Source organism: Haliotis rubra, unplaced genomic scaffold, assembly GCF_003918875.1.
Source record: "Haliotis rubra isolate DU_JTF1 unplaced genomic scaffold, ASM391887v1 Scf571, whole genome shotgun sequence".
In the NCBI taxonomy this organism is placed as follows: Eukaryota; Metazoa; Mollusca; class Gastropoda; order Lepetellida; family Haliotidae; genus Haliotis; species Haliotis rubra.
In genome coordinates, this window is record NW_025767270.1 from 29,341 (window position 1) to 46,737 (window position 17,397).

Genomic DNA, 17,397 nt, shown 5'->3' on the forward strand with positions numbered 1-17,397 from the left:
GTATTTTCATATGACTTGCTCGTTCATTGCAATGGCGGAAGTGACGCCAACTGTGACTATTAATGATAAACCTGTGCAAACTGACTGGGCAAATAGAAACAGAAGAATCGTCTTCAATTTTTAATCCGGCATAAAACTAAAATGATTTTCATTGCTAACATTGCACTGTATTTGGTAAAATGCGATTAAATGACCTAAGATAAATATGGAAAAATAACGTTGAAGATCTTATAAATATATATGTAAATCCTTTTGCATCAATAGTGTCATGGAATTCTCGTCATTTAAACAATTTCTCTTGAGCTGAGGAAAACGGTATACAATGAACTAAAACCAGCCGTTTAACACTCCATATCATATTAATTCAATACATTTCTCCAAAATGAGCCCCGATTAGTTGTTTGCTGTAAATAGTATTGTTCATTACATGTATTGAAATATATTGAAATGATGAACGATGCTCGTGGAATACTTTTCCAATCCTACTGACCTTCAAAAACTTAAACTGAATCGTCCTTAAAGGTTTTCGAAGCATACGAAATCTTAACCCGTTTATGTTCTTGTCTGACATGTGTTAACAAAAGTAGCCCCGACTGGGATTTGAACCCAGGATCTTCGGTTTACGAGACCGACGCCTTACCACTTGGCCACCGAGGCTGACGAGTAGCGGAGGTCACACATGTAAAGTGTTAGACGGTATAATTATGTGGTGGCCACGTGACATCGGTTACAAGCATGTCACGTGATTTTCACCAGCATTAATAACACATCAATATAGAGCACTCCACGTTTGGTTGGGACTAGTTATTTCGCCATGACACACAAACCTATTTTCATGTATGTATGTATGTATGTATGTATGTATGTATGTATGTATGTATGTATGTATGTATGTATGTATGTATGTATGTATGTATGTATGTATGTATGTATGTATGTATGTATGTATGTATGTATGTATGTATGTATGTATGTATGTATGTATGTATGCATGCATGCATGCATGTATGTATGTATGTATGTATGCAGGTAGGTAGTTATACCCCCTGTTCTTGGGTGGGTCCCTACAAATGCAGATACAATATGACAGATTGAAATGGCCTTCCATTACTTGTCCTAAGAGGCAACTAACGGGTTTACTTCAGTATTCTGCCCACAAAAAGATCCAGCCAATTCATGCTTTGGGATCCATAGGTGTTTGCTGTAAATAGTATTGTTCATTACATGTATTGAAATATATTGAAAGTATGAATAATGCCCGTGGAATACTTTTCAAATCCTACTGAATCGTCCTTAAAGGTTTTCGAAGCATACGAAATCTTAACCCGTTTATGTTCTTGTCTGACATGTGTTAACAAAAGTAGCCCCGACTGGGATTTGAACCCAGGATCTTCGGTTTACGAGACCGACGCCTTACCACTTGGCCACCGAGGCAGACAGAAACATATCCACCGTATAATCATTTGATGGGTGCTATATTCAAACCATCGACAGGTGACAGCTGTTACATACAGGTCACGTGAACTGAATATGCACGAAGAGCTTTAAAATCGCAAGAAAACGAGCCGATTATAATAGGGATGTCCTAATGTCAAACGTAATTAAACTTTCTCTTTTAATTCATGTAAATGACGAAAGCGTTAAAGCTGTACCGATACTTGCATACACGTCAGTAAACATAATATGGACACGTATTCAAATAAAAACCACAGGAAGTTCTTTACGTCTTTGTGAAAAGGTATGTTCTAGTTTTAGGGTGATCGCATCTTTGAGTGAAAGTTTAGTTACACGCCGCACTCACTGTAGTCAGACAGATTACGCAGAGTTACCTCCCTTCCCCTTGTAGGGAATCTCTAGTCAACGAAGGTTGACTAGTTGTTCTTGTCTGGTGCTACGTCCGCCGACATGGCCGAAAAGGCTGATGAAGAAAATTGCAAGTTAAATGATATACTTGAAGCTTTGAAGGAGGTGAAAGTGCAGAATAGTGAAACTAGACATAGGTTAGATCGTTTAGACCATGCTATTTGTTCTCTTAGACGCTTGTCTAATATCTTTGAGGGCGTTGATAGTCAGTCGGGACCGCATGGTTCAGTGAACTTTGACCCTACCGCATGTGTGCGAGATAGACATAGCAACAGTGCTAGCCAAACTGATGATATATCAAGTGATAATTTAAATCCCGAGGGGATTCAGCACGATAGTGCCCAGGGTGCCGCTTTTATACGAAGTGCAGCTTTGGATGTTCAGGGAGAGTATCAAACGATACGTGACACTGTAACCAATGTAAAACTCCCCCTGCAGACTTGAAAGTGCCTGAATCTAAGCAAGGTATTAAACGTGAGGATCAACAACATGCGGCAGTTGTAGCAAGGTGTGCTCGTTATAGTGAAACAACATTGAAACTTTTGTTTCAAGTGGCTGATGCAAGAAACATTACACAGGACGCATTGATTAAACTATATCAAGTTCAACTCGCACAGATACGTTATCTGCAGGAGGAACAGTCATCTCTAATAGTTCAAGGCCAGTTTGACCGCAATACTGCAAGGATATACAGGACACTGCAGAGAAATACATGTTCATTTAATGAAGAATCCTTGAATACCCTACGTAACGCTACCACCATTGCAGCTGCATTCAGGCCGCCACGGAACAGCGGGTTCAACCGAGGGCGTGGTTATGTCCGAGGTTACCACGGTTCAGGGGGTAGATTCTCCTACGGTCGCCGGGACGGACCACTTTTTCACAATAACAATCCTCGAGTGGATCAGGAACAGTAATGGCTCTACTTACGTGTTACCAGAAATGGCAAAATATTGGATGTCCAGAGTTTATATTATCCTGGATTCAGAATGGTGTTAACTTACCTTTCCATTGCTCTCCTTCTGTAAGTGTTCAAGACAATCATCGCTTGACAAGTTCTCAGATTAACTTTGTTAATGAAGAGATTTCAAGACTGACAATTTCTGGAGCTATACAAAGAGTGTCTGATAAACCATATTGTGTGCATCCTCTAGGTGTTGTTCCTAAACGCAATCACAAGTTGCGCTTAATTGTTGATCTGCGATATGTGAACTCTTTTTGTTCAGTACCAAAATTTAGATATGAAGATGTCTCTATGTTGTCACACATTATTGAGCCAAATGACTATTTGGTTACACTGGATCTAAAGGATGGATTTCACCATGTACCAATCCACAGTGATGATAGAAAATACTTAGGGTTTTATTGGCATGGATGGTATTATCAGTGGAATGTGCTCCCTTTTGGGTTATCAGTAAGCCCTTACTTCTTTTGTAAGACTCTCAGACCAGTTGCTCGACATCTTCGCGGGTTAGGAATAAGACTCCTGGTGTACATGGACGATATTATCATTGCAGCTAAGAAGGAGCTTATTTCAGACCATGCTAACAAGGTAATTTGTGTGTTAGAGTCTCTTGGATGGGTGATAAATTATGACAAATCTTCCCTCACTCCTAGTACTAAAAAAGGAATTTCTTGGATTCTTGGTGGATTCTGTCGGACCTAAAGGTGTGCCTGTTCTAAAGGTTCCGAATCACAAGGTGAGAAAGTTGAAGAAGGACATACGGAGAGCGATATCTGTCCCTTACATTAGAGCTAGACATTTAGCGCGCCTTGCAGGCCAGTGTATCTCTGTCTGTAGAGCAATATTTCCAGGAAAACTTAAGCTTAGGTCAGTGTATAGGCTTCTTGCGAGCAAACACACATGGGAATCAACATTAGTTTGGACTGATGATAGCCTTTCAGATCTGAAATGGTGGATAAGCGCCTTGGATTCTTGGAACGGTACCACTATGCTTGTGAGGACCTTCGACGGACAGCTCGAAACGGATGCCTCGAACACCGGCTGGGGAGCAGTTTTCAAAGGCCTTTCAGCGCAGGGTGTATGGACAGTGGACACTTCATTTCAGTCAATAAACTTTCGAGAAATGCTTGCTGTGTTAATGGCTCTAAAGTCATTTTCGATTCACCTGACAGGCCGAAAAATTCAATTGCTATCGGACAATGTGACAACAGTGGCTTACCTCAATCACATGGGAGGTCCCATCAAAGGAGTTAACAGAGCTGGCAACAAGAATATGGGAGCTCTGCTTAGACAGAGACATTATGCTAGTGGCTCGCCATCTACCCGGGGTGGAGAATGTAGAGGCGGACATGCTATCCCGCCGATTCGACCGGTACGAGTGGCGGTTACACCCACGTGTCTTCAATATGCTGGATTACATGTGGGGACCACACACGGTAGACAGATTTGCGTCGTATCAAACCACACAGCTGCAAGTATACAACAGTCGAACATGCGATCCGTACACTCAAGGAGTCGACGGGCTGGCTCAAAACGATTGGCATATACACAACAATTTTGTCAACGCTCCGTTCAGATTGATACCAGACATTCTGCAAAAAGTTGTGTCCACAAAGTCCTTTGCCACAGTGATAGCACCATGGTGGCCAGCCCAGACGTGGTTTCCTCGTCTTCAGAAACTATCAATCTGCTCACCTCTAAAAGCTTCCTCGTCAAAGACGTTGTTGCCTTCCACTATTAGCAAAACCGGAACCACTGGCAAATCAAAATGGAGACTGTTCGCTTGGAGGATCTATGGAGGGAACGGTTAATTCGTTCTGAGTGGACGAATCGAGCTGCTGATCAGATATCACATGCTTTGGCGCCAAGTACTTTACATTTGTACAATTCCTTTGTTAACAAGTTTAGAGATTTTTTGTGTTGAAGAGAAATGTGTCTTTCCACCTACTAGTACATCTGTGTTAGCAACCTTTCTGTGTAAGGTTGCGGATTCATCGCCTAAACCTAGATCTCAGCTGAAAAGTGCATGTGCGGCTATATCTTGTCTGTATGAAACTATGAATCTTCAGAACATTGTGCACCTCCTGATGTATCTAGATTAGTACAGGCTCTGGTGAAGTCTGGTACAGAGGTTCCTATGCAGCGTTCCACAGTGATGCCAGTATCTGCATTGAATGATTTGTTTCAGAGATGGCCAGATAACAAAATATTGTCAATAAAACAGCTCCGCCAAAGGCAGTGACTCTATTAGCTCTGGTGGCTATGTTGCGCCCATCAGATATCGCCCCGAAATCGGTACATTATGATGCCCAGACCCGCTTGACTAAGAGCAGCGAGTTTACCACAAATCAATTGTCTTTTCATGCAGATGGTTCTCTGACTATAAACTTCTTTGGCATAAAAATGACACTTCACGTACTGGTTTTGAGGTTTTGGTTCAGCCTGCAGATTGCAGCAAGTTGGACCCTGTAAGAGACCTTGAAGGATTACATAGAGCGGACAGACTCTCTCCGCACGGACACTAGTAGTGTTTTCTTGTCTCTGTATGCACCCACAGAGGCGTGCAAGCATCTACTGTTTCAGACATTCTAGAACAATCCATAAAGATGCCGGACTCTCTTCCAAGGGGTTTTCTGCAAAATCGTTCCGTCCAACAGGAGCAACACTGGCGATTCAGAATTGTCAGGATCCTAAGATTGTCATGAAGGTCGGGAGATGGAAAACAGAGTCTGTTTTCTACGGACATTATGTACACAGCAGAACACCAAAGACTTTTCAGAGTCGGTACTCAATGGTTGATATCAGTGTTTCTACCATAATTACATAATTTCAGCATTCTCTTGTTACCATGAGTAAGCCTAATATTTTCTTTAAGATTTTAAAGATACTGATGTACTATTGTGGTTTTGAGAGTTTAAAAATGTTTGACATGTTAATATGGCAGATTGCTTTATCATTTCTCTTACTCACTATAGAGGCATTTAGTTAAAACAATAAAGACATTGTTGTTTTAATTTTCAATTGTAATCTGTCAATGACGTAAGTTTACCAAAACTGTAGTCAGACAGATTACGCAGAAGTTACCTCCCTCCCTTGTAGGGAATCTCTAGTCAACGAAGGTTGACTAGTTGTTCTTGTCTGGTGCTAAATTTTAATGAGTTGAATTACATCTGGTTATCTCAGTTATTACTGTATGCAAATGGGCCTAATTATGTATGTTTATGTATGGCGGTACGTAGCATTGGATTGTGAACATATAGGCATTTAGTTAAAACAATAAAGACATTGTTGTTTTAATTTTCAATTGTAATCTGTCAATGACGTAAGTTTACCAAAAGCAATATTTCAGCTATATGGCGGCGGTTTGTAAATAATTGTGTCTGGACCAGACATTCCAGTGATCAAAAGCATGAGCATCGATAAGCGCATTTGGGATACGATGACATGTGTCAACCATATCAGGAAGCCTGACTATCACTCACTCACTCAATCATACATCGTTGGTGTAGTAACTTCAATTCCCAACATACTGGTTGTACATGTTTAATCATTCAAAACGAGTATTGGACTTGCGGCCTTCGGTTAATGACGCCTTACCACTTGTTCACCCAAACGAATAGAATATAACTGGTATTTTCATATGACTTGCTCGTTCATTGCAATGGCGGAAGTGACGCCAACTGTTACTATTAATGATGAACCTGTGCAAACTGACTGGGCAAATAGAAACAGAAGAATCGTCTTCAATTTTTAATCCGGCATAAAACTAAAATGATTTTCATTGCTAACTTTCTATACACTGTATTTGGTAAAATGCGATTGAGTGACCTGCCATTAATATGGAAATATAACGTTGGACATCTTAGAAATATTTATGTAAATCGTTTTGCATCAATAGTGTCATTGAATTCTCGTCATTTAAAAACATTCTCTTGAGCTAAGGAAAACGGTATACAATGAACTAAAACCAGCCGTTTAACACTCCATATCATATTAATTCAATACATTTCTACAAAATGAGCCCCGACTGGGGTTTCAACCCAGGATCTTCGGTTTACGAGAACGACGCCTTATCACTTGGCCACCGAGGCTGACGAGTAGCGGAGGTCACACATGTAAAGTGTTAGACGGTATAATTATGTGGTGGCCACGTGACATCGGTTACAGGCATGTCACGTGATTTTCACCAGCATTAATAACACATCAATATATAGCACTCCACGTTTGGTTGGGACTAGTTATTTCGCCATGACACACAAACCTATTTTCATGTATGTATGTATGTATGTGTGTGTGTGTGTGTGTGTGTGTGTGTGTGCGCGCGCGCGTGTGTGTGTGTGTGTGTGTGTGTGTGTGTGTGTGTGTGTGTGTGTGTGTGTGTGTGTGTGTGTGTCTGTCTGTCTGTCTGTCTGTCTGCATGCATGCATGCAGGTAGGTAGGTAGTTATTGCATTAAATACCCCCTGTTCTTGGGTGGGTCCCTACAAATGCACTTTTTGGCCCCTAAAGTTACTTTTACTTTGAATATATACGTACAATATGACAGATTGAAATGGCCTTCCATTACTTGTCCTAGGAGGCAACTAACGGGTTTCCTTCAGTATTCTGCCCACAAAAAGATCCAGCCAATTCATGCTTTGGGATCCATAGGTGTTTGCTGTAAATAGTATTGTTCATTACATGTATTGAAATATATTGAAAGGATGAACGATGCTTGTGGAATACTTTTCCAATCCTACTGACCTTCAAAAATTTAAACTGAATCGTCCTTAAAGGTTTTCGAAGCATACGAAATCTTAACCCGTTTATGTTCTTGTCTGACATGTGTTAACAAAAGTAGCCCCGACTGGGATTTGAACCCAGGATCTTCGGTTTACGAGACCGACGCCTTACCACTTGGCCACCGAGGCAGACAGAAACATATCCACCGTATAATCATTTGATGGGTGCTATATTCAAACCATCGACAGGTGACAGCTGTTACATACAGGTCACGTGAACTGAATATGCACGAAGAGCTTTAAAATCGCAAGAAAACGAGCCGATTATAATAGGGATGTTCTAATGTCAAACGTAATTAAACTTTCTCTTTTAATTCAGCTCTTAGAAACAACGTATTTATTGAATCATTATCGACGGTCTTATTGGTTTTCCTGTGACACCAAATCTGTATTCCTGTCATGGAACAATCTCAGCGCTGCAACTAGCACTTTCTTTGATAGGTGTAAATATCCATTAACACTATGGACATACCCTGTGAGGGGTACATTTGTAACGGACGGACGGACACACACACGCATGCACTTACAGACGCTCGCACGGACACTCGCGTTTAATCGGTATAGTAATTAGATAAATAATTAGTATAAATCTCGGATTGGTTGCAATGATTCACGTCGTTGTGTTTCCTCTTTTGGTTAAAAGTAAAAAGTTTTGAAAGAAAATTCAAGCTATAAGTAGCATAAAATCGTGCTTGTTTAAGTCACAGATAATGTTTCTTATTCTCATCCCTTCGCCTGTGTAACCAGGGAGAATAGAAGACGCTGTACATAGATTATTTTTGGTGCAACGGACGTATGTTATGAAGTATAAAATGAGACCTGTAAAACTACCAAAACTTCGGTTCGTACACAGCCTTTTGTCTTTTTCAGGGATGTACCTCAAGCGCTCATCTTAACTGTGGACAGCAAATTAATGATTTCGCTCATTAGACAAGCATGATATTTGCATAGTGTGTATCGAACTATGCCACCTGTCGCCTGAAGTCAAGTGCTTGTCATGCGATACACGAGGTTGAATATTGAGCGGGGATGGGGGTGTGAATGTGAATATTGAGCGGGGATGGGGTGTGAATGTGAATATTGAGCGGGGATGGGTGTGTGAATGTGAATATTGAGCGGGATGGGTGTGTGAATGTGAATACTGAGCAGGGATGGGGTGTGTGAATGTGCATATTGAGCGGGGATGTGGGTGTGAATGTGAATATTGAGCAGGGAAGTGGTGAATGTGAATATTAGGCAGGACAGGGGTGTGAATGTGAATATTGAGCAGGGATGGGGTGTGAATGTGAATACTGAGCGGGGATGGGGTGTGTGAATGTGCATATTGAGCAGGGATGTGGGTGTGAATGTGAATATTGAGCAGGGGAAGGGGTGTGAATGTGAATATTGGCAGGACGGGGGTGTGAATGTGAATATTGAACGGGGATGGGGTGTGTGAATGTGAATATTGAGCAGGGGTGGGGAAGTGTGAATGTGAATATTGTGAATGCATATTGAGCGGGGATGGGTTGTGAATGTGAATATTGAGCGTGGATGGGTGTGTGAATGTGAATATTGTAAATGAATATTGAGCGGGGATGGGGTGTAAATGTGAACATTGTGAATGAATATTGAGCGGGGATCGAGGTGTGAATGTGAATATTGTAAATGAATATTGAGCGGGGATCGAGGTGTGAATGTGAATATTGTTGAATGTATGACTCGCCTCTGTCAAGATAGGAATGATTTTATTTCAATTAGAATCATTCATTTTTCTTTAAAATTAATAGGATTTACTGATATATTTTTCAATAAATAAGAAAGTAAAAGCTTTAAACATGTTAATGCTAGATATGAATCCAATATTCAAACTGAGTCACCTGAGGAAACAAGGGTTGACTAGATTCAACCCGAGGGAAACCACGTCAGTTGAGTGTAGTATTGGTAAGTATCCTAAAGAACGTCTAAAATGCAAGCTTAGATACAATACATTGTGGTCACCAGGATACGGAGAAACATGACAACCATGGGTATTGCCATAACACACAACCAGGAGAGGATAACACGTGTTTCATTGCTTGACACATCTGCCGATGTACATTTCCTATTATAATGCATATACAACGATAGAGTTAAAAAAAACCCCGCTTACACATCAAATGGCATTAAAAACGAAACCAACACAAAACAACACCACCAAAGCTACTTTGTTAATCCTGAAGAGAAAATATGCATAAAAAAACAAATGTGAAATTTCCCTGACACATCAGAATACACATATACCCAAAACACCTAAATAATAATATTCAATTATCTGCTTATTCTCATTAATGGATAAAGAAATAGAACAAAGTTTCCTTTCCGACGACGTCTGAAAGTCTGCTAACCCGAAAACCGCATACCAAGGTATCTGTAGGGAATATGTAAATCAGTTAACATGAGATAGCATTGGTCAAACAAATAGCTAAACACGGATTCAACTGGATCGTCCCGGGTTTTAAAATCGAATGCAAGCGCCGATTCCCCGTATTTCATCTGCATTTCTAGTTTGAAATGATAACTTTTTCAAAAGCATGAAATTCTGGAATGATCTCGAACTCTGGATTAATAACTATCTACCACGAAAAATAAACATCACAAAATATTTGATTTGGTTTGGTTCATTGCATAATGATGTATTACTAAATCAAATCATGATCTCTGCCAAAAAACATATCAATTTATGTAATATAAAAAAATCAATTCCAAAATTCAGTAATTATAAAGAGGTATTAAAAGAGATATTTTCTGTAGAAAAATTGATTTCAAAGAGAAACAATGAAATTGAGAAATTCAATCTTAAATGGAATTCGCTTATCCCAGCATTCAGCAACTAATTACCATTATATCTCAACAGCAATGTATCTTCACCTTTTCTGTGCTTGTTGCTACCATATACCCTTGTTATTGACTTTGTAACCATGGGAACAAATAAAAAAAAAAAATTAAAAAAAAAGTCAGCGAGCCTGACCACCATTTAAGGCCTCCGGCCCACATACAAGGAGAATACATGATATACATAAAAGGAGGAAAGGAATAAAGCTAATCAATGAAAAAAAAAAAAAAAAAAAAACTTTCAAATTTTCAACCCAATATAAATGTACGGCATATATGTGTCACACTTGATATAGTATAGGAATTCGACTAGGCTACTTTTAATCAATGTCATTCATAACTTGTTGGAATGAATATATTATATTTTGAGGTATATTTTGCAATTAATATGAAATTGAAATATTGAAACTATATGGTTGATTGGTTGTTGTTTAAAGCCCCACTCAGCAATATTCCAGCTTTATGGCCTGTAAATAATCGAGTCTGGACCAGACCATCCACTGATGATCAACAGCATGTGCATCATTCCACGCAATTAGGATAATATGACATGTGTCAAGCAGGTCAGCGGCCCTTACCACCCGGTCCCGTTAGTCGCCTCTTACGACAGCATGGGTTACTGAAGACCGATTCTAACATGGAGCTTCACGGGTCTGAACCTATATGCATTGAAAAGTTACATTATAATGTTGAACAGATAAGCAAATTTTGAATTCCAGCGTCCTAGAATTGTCTATGCTTATAGAATTGAACTGACTTATTGTAAATATAACTCTGCCACATCTTAAATGTTATTCAAACCAACTGGTACACTAATATAATAATTAGTGCGCTCTCATAAAGAATATTTCTAATATTGTGTCGAGAACAGATAACATATAACAAATACATTATTCTTAAATTCATAATTATTGTTTGGAAAAGTTTGCAGAAACAACATTAACTGAAAAGTTACTCTGCCATTCCTGTTAATAATTCATTCGTGATTCAATTTAATTGCGCGAGATCCCTTTCATCTTAAAAATATCATTTTAATGTTAGTGTTTACGTCCGTTTCAACAAAAAACAACAAATGATAAACTATTTCTCTTGGCAATATGTTTGATTGGCATTCTATAGAATGGTGATTAATAAGAAAGCATGCAACTTTATGGATGGCAACTTCTGGTTTATTGCATATAGCAATGTTTATATGTAGTTCCTAAATCAATATCAAGCTAGCTAGGTCTACAGTAAAATTCGACAAGTTGTAACAAGGTAATCAGATACGAATTCACCACGTATATATCCACCACGTATATATCTGCTTACTGATTCATTACATGTATTTGTTAATGTTCGACAGCTTCCCGTCAATATATTTCATGTACACACATATTTCATGTTCAAAAGCAGTGCCATTTCCTGATGAAGCCTAAAACACAGATGAAGGATTGTAAATACCAAATAGCCTCCGAGTATGAGACATGTTGAACATAAATACAAATATATTTACGTTTTGTTTTAAACGCGTAGATTGTATTTCAAAACCATTCCTCGACTGAAGTTTAATTTTAGTCTCGAAAAGAGAGATTTTACAGTAAAATACTCAATAGTAAGTGCGGGAATGTGAGGAATCAAATAACTGCTTCCAACTCGTCCACACTAACACTAAGTTCAGTTTCTGTGGCGACGTTACCAACTTACATGTCATAAAGAAAGTCCCGTTGTTTCGATTCAGACTGAAAGTGTGATTTACAGCTAGGACTGACTGACTGACTGAGTTTGGTTTTACGCCGCTTTTAGCAATATTCCAGCAACATCCCGGCGGGGGACACCACAAATGGGCTTCACACATTGTACCCATGTGGGGATTCGAGCCCGGGTCTTCGGCGTGACGAGCCAACGCTTTAACCATTAGGCTACCCCACCGCCCCTTTACAGCTAGGGGATATATGAAGCAAATTAGTCAATATTGCTTATTTCCATGTGACAAATAGGGCTGTGTATTGGCAAAACATTTGTACTGCAATATATTGCGATTCAGGTACCTGTATTGCGATACGTATTGCGATATATTGAGAACTTAAGTGTTTGACAGTGAGTGACACTAACTGTGCATGTCAGTCCTCTTTTCTTCATTATAAGTCCCTAAACATATATGTTAATCAATAATGGTTCTGTTAACAGCAATCCCTAAGTCAGGTTGCATAGTCGGGGGTTCTATTTTCTCTTTTATACAGTTTATAGTATTACACTATGCCCTTTTGTCATTGAATCACGAAGGAAAACATTTATTGTGAATGAAAGTCTGTGTAGAGTTTAATTTTTACCATAAAGATCACCAAAACTTTATACATGTTCTTTACCCAATATACCGGTGCTCAGAAAAAATATTGCAATACGTATCGTTTGAAAATGCGTATTACGATATACCGGTAATACCGTGCAGTCCAAGTGACAAATACACCGACTTCACTCGTACCGAAATAGAAAACAAGAAATAACAAGAGAAAAGAAAACTAACGAAAACAAATAAGCCATCCACCTTACAAAATAAAATGATGAATGGAAATATGCAAGAGTTACCCATCTATCATGCCTTCTAATTCCTCGAAACCAAAATAGAACCCATGCCTAGACAGAAACATATAGACAAAGCGACAGATACCAACAGAAAGACGTACAGAGATAGACTAGACAGAGATATACAGACTCCCAGGCAGAGGCAGGATAAAACACTTACTGAGAGACAGAGACTGAGAAAGACACAGACTCATACAGATAAAGAGAGGCATACAGATAAAGAGAAGGATAAAGAAATATACAGATACAAACAGAGAGCAGAAAGACAGAGACATACAGAGATAAAGAAGGATAAACACATACATGTACAAACAGGCAGAGACATAGAAGGAAAGACTGAGAGAGACATACAGAGATAAATAAGGATAAACACATATACAAGAACAGGCAGATAAACAAAAACTGACAGCGATACACATAGAGACAAGATCGGTTAAAGACATACACAGATACAAACAGAGCGTCATACAAAGAAAGACTGACAGCGATACACATAGAGACAAGATCGGTTAAAGACATACACAGATACAAACAGAGCGTCATACAAAGAAAGACTGACAGCGATACACATAGAGACAAGATCGGTTAAAGACATACACAGATACAAACAGAGCGTCATACAAGGAAAGACTGACAGCGATACACATAGAGACAAGATCGGTTAAAGACATACACAGATACAAACAGAGCGTCATACAAAGAAAGACTGACAGCGATACACATAGAGACAAGATCGGTTAAAGACATACACAGATACAAACAGAGCGTCATACAAGGAAAGACTGACAGCGATACACATAGAGACAAGATCGGTTAAAGACATACACAGATACAAACAGAGCGTCATACAAAGAAAGACTGACAGCGATACACATAGAGACAAGATCGGTTAAAGACATACACAGATACAAACAGAGCGTCATACAAGGAAAGACTGACAGCGACACACATACACAAGATCGGTTAAAGACATACACAGATACAAACAGAGCGTCATACAAACAAAGACTGACAGCAATACACATAGAGACAACATCAGTTAAAGACATACACAGATACAAACAGAGCGTCATACAAACAAAGACTGACAGCGACACACATACACAAGATCGGTTAAAGACATACACAGATACAAACAGAGCGTCATACAAAGAAAGACTGACAGCGATACACATAGAGACAACATCAGTTAAAGACATACACAGATACAAACAGAGCGTCATACAAGGAAAGACTGACAGCGATACACATAGAGACAACATCAGTTAAAGACATACACAGATACAAACAGAGCGTCATACAAGGAAAGACTGACAGCGATACACATAGAGACAACATCAGTTAAAGACATACACAGATACAAACAGAGCGTCATACAAAGAAAAAGGCAAAGATGATCAGAAAGCGAAAGACACAACCCGAAACAGAGAAAGATAGATACAGATTCAGACAGACAGAAAGAAAGACATAAACAAACAGACAGACAGACAGAGACAGACACGGACAGATACAGACCTACAGATCAAGACATGCATGATAAGATTCCGAATAAGCGAAACAGACAGATAAAAGAAATGAATGAAAACGAACAAAATGAATTACAAACTAGAGAAATGACACATAAATTATTGTTAAAAATATTTTAATCAAATCACATGCAACACACAGTTTTCAATACTTGTACATCTGCTGCCACACCACCGTAAACACCATGTCAATCAGATCAATCTTTCACGTTTTACTCTAATGGGTCCAAGTAGGCGTGCTGGGCGTGAAACACGTCATTTACGCCGCCGATATGGTGACAGGTGGAGTGGTCCACTTTGCACGAGGGGCAAATCCGGGTCACACCCATAGAACAATGCGTTGCGTGTTCAGACGCAACGGGAGTGGGTGAGTGAGTCAAGTTTTGTGCCGCTTTTAGCACTATTCCAGCACTATCACGGCCGGGGACACCGGAAATGGGCTTCACACATTGCACCCAAGTGGGGAATCTTCCTCGTGACGAGCGAACGCTTTAACCATTAGGCTACCCCAACGCCCCTCAGACGCACAGGAAACACTGAAGACATGCAATATGTTTTCCTGACACAACTGTCTTCTTTCTGTTACTTAATATATACGAGATTATGAAATACGAAGCTTGATATGTACCCAATCCGCCACCACAACCACCACCACGACAACAACAACGGATAATGTGTATTTGAAAGCTTATATTGTTTAAAGCCGCAGTCAGCAAAATTCGTTTATGGCAATCTATGAGTCATCGAGTTTAAAACCGAAAACCAGTGATTGAAAGTATGAGCATCAATCTATAGATGCGTTGACGTGTTGAAACCACTGAATCCTCATTTACATTCAGCTCTTACCACCAATACCCGTGAAGGTCCGGGCTAGAATGTGTCTTCAGTAACCCATGCTTGTCGTAAGAGGCGACTAACGGGATTGGGTTGTCAGGCTCGCTGACTTGGTTAACATATGTCATCGGTTCCCAATTGCGCAGATCGATGCTCATGTTGTTGATCACTGGATTGTCTGGTCCAGACTCGATTATTTACAGACCACCGCCATATAGCTGGCATATTGCTGAGTGCGGCGTAAAACTAAACTCACTCACTCACTCACTCACTCTTACCACCAAGGGACGTCTAACCCGGAAGTTCCTTGTTTTTCTTTCAGGAATGAATTACAGCTTTAGTTACCAGCAGGAATGAGTTCTAGAAGTCAAAGCAAATTTACATCAATGTAATTCCGCGGGCCAAAGCCATATACTGCTTCTCGGAAATCATACCTTGAATAGGAGATCAAATTTTGATCAGAGCAAGGGGTGATCAGATCGATCGTTCCTTTTAACAAGAATGTTGATTTTGACTTGAACAGGCGTTATTGGCTTGAATCGAAACGACGCATGCACAAGAAATCAGTTGGATTGTAGAGAGAGAGTCACACGGATGTGTCTGGATAAAGTTGATTTAAACAATATTTATTCAATATAAATGAAAAGTGAGGCAAACCGCTCCATCGGATAAACATGCTCGTTCTTGAGAGAACAAATATTGTCAGTGAAAGTTAAATGGAAATTTCAAATTCTGCACACCTTGGCATTACTTCACTGCGCCAAAGTTTCAATTCCTGTAAAACTATGCAATTAGCTGTGTTCATATATGTACTTTGTATATGCACGTTAATTTGCTAAAGAAGTAATATATATATCTCTTTTGACTAGATCAATTATTAACGATATGGTAAGGTTCTCTTTATTTCTGTTTGACTTTTATTATGTCATACCATATCGTACACTACCGGACAAAAGAAGCCTACACTTGAAACTTGGATTTGAACAGGTTATTAAAACGTACTGAGCTGATAGTTTTTTGTCTACAAACTTTTTAAAAGTATTTGATTTATAGAACGCTTGACAACGGTACAAGTATTTTTATCGAAACGTTGCACTCACGAAAAAAGTTGTTATCCATAACATTTGTGTACATTGTGCATCCAAATTTATATTGTATATCCAACTTCTAAAATGCCACTCAGAGAAGGTATTTGATTGATATTTACTACATCTGACACTCATTGACATATATTTTACATATGTTGTTTACCGATACAAACTCCACATTACTATTATTCAACATTAATTATTACAATACTTTATGTATTGCATTATTTTAAACAGTGTATGACAGTATTCTTTGCTCAATAGACATGACCTGTCCCCTCGATGTTCAAATGTGAGCGAAGCATGGATTATGGAGCATGGGAGGTAACTCTGTAGGCGTAGTTGTATGCTGTGGTTTCATCTGCAGCTTGTCGAGAGAGGTTCGAGCATCGATTTTGAATTAACATTTTACAGTATTTGTAAAAAAATGTGCTGGATATGCAGCAGATATTCCATTTGCTACTTTTTAATTTTAAAAGGGAGAATTTGAATATATTACTGATTAGAGAAATGTAGCGAGGGAATGTTTACTGTATTTTCCAAGTGAACCATATTGAGATAAAATAATTAGTTATCGTGATTGAGGGAAGAACTTCTGTTTATTGTCTAGGCAGATACCCACATGTCAATTCAACCAAAAACGTATTTTTGATATGCGAAGTGATGTAAAACAGTAATGATTAATGTTTCATTACTGAGATGCTATCGATGTCAATATTTGTCTTTCATTCAAAGTGCCATCGATGTATTGGCGCATATTCACGCATAACTGCTATGCTCCGATAGTTTAATTAATTGCTCATACACTACTGAACAAAAAAATACTATTTACAAGTTACACGTGGAGACCCGGTTTAGAATTGGTCTTCGGTAACCCATGCTTGTCGTACGACCAACGGGATCGGGTGGTCAGGCTCGCTGACT

At 39.2% G+C, this 17,397-nt stretch overlaps 3 non-coding genes across 3 annotated transcripts; all 3 read right to left on the reverse strand.

Moving 5' to 3' along the window:
- Window positions 1-585: 585 nt before the first annotated feature.
- Trnat-cgu lies at window positions 586-657 on the reverse strand. Its single transcript has one exon. It is a non-coding gene; the product is annotated as a tRNA-Thr (tRNA).
- A 705-nt stretch (window positions 658-1,362) lies between these two features.
- On the reverse strand, window positions 1,363-1,434 carry Trnat-cgu. The gene has a single exon. It is a non-coding gene; the product is annotated as a tRNA-Thr (tRNA).
- A 6,230-nt stretch (window positions 1,435-7,664) lies between these two features.
- Window positions 7,665-7,736, reverse strand: Trnat-cgu. The gene has a single exon. It is a non-coding gene; the product is annotated as a tRNA-Thr (tRNA).
- Between the last annotated feature and the right edge of the window lie 9,661 nt (window positions 7,737-17,397).